We start from the raw sequence: 502 nt of genomic DNA, 5'->3' as shown, positions 1-502 counted from the left end.
GGGGGGCCTCAATGGAGATGCAGATGACATCCCTCTTCTCCTTTCTTCTTAAGGTAAGCAAAGTCACCATTTCTATTGCTTTGTATAAATACAGAAGCTGAGAGTGATAGACTAATTCTGGGAATTTCTAAGCATTATATTCTTTAACTTTGTGCTAAGAACAGGCCGTCAGACAATTGTGCAGGTTGTGTGCTGAACAAAGTCTCCAGTGGAGGAGATAAGTGGCTCTCAAAATCTAGTGTGCATCCACATCACTGATAGGGGGAAGTGGGGTAAAAGCAGCAATGAAGTGGCAAGCTAAGCCTTACAATGTTCAGTGGGCTTCTGTGGACCCAGTTGGGGACCAGGTTGGCAAGCAGTGTGAGGAGACCTGGGGACTCCTGGGCCCAGAGTCGGTGGCGTGGCCATCGGGGACTCGAGTGGAGAGTGGAACTACCAGCTGATGGGAAGAGAGGGCATGTGCACAAGAACACCCACACTTGCAGATGGTACCCACGTGACC

This window comes from Chrysochloris asiatica, unplaced genomic scaffold (genome assembly GCF_000296735.1).
Source record: "Chrysochloris asiatica unplaced genomic scaffold, ChrAsi1.0 scaffold00136, whole genome shotgun sequence".
NCBI classification, from domain to species: domain Eukaryota; kingdom Metazoa; phylum Chordata; class Mammalia; order Afrosoricida; family Chrysochloridae; genus Chrysochloris; species Chrysochloris asiatica.
Note: the sequence above shows the minus strand (reverse complement) of the source record.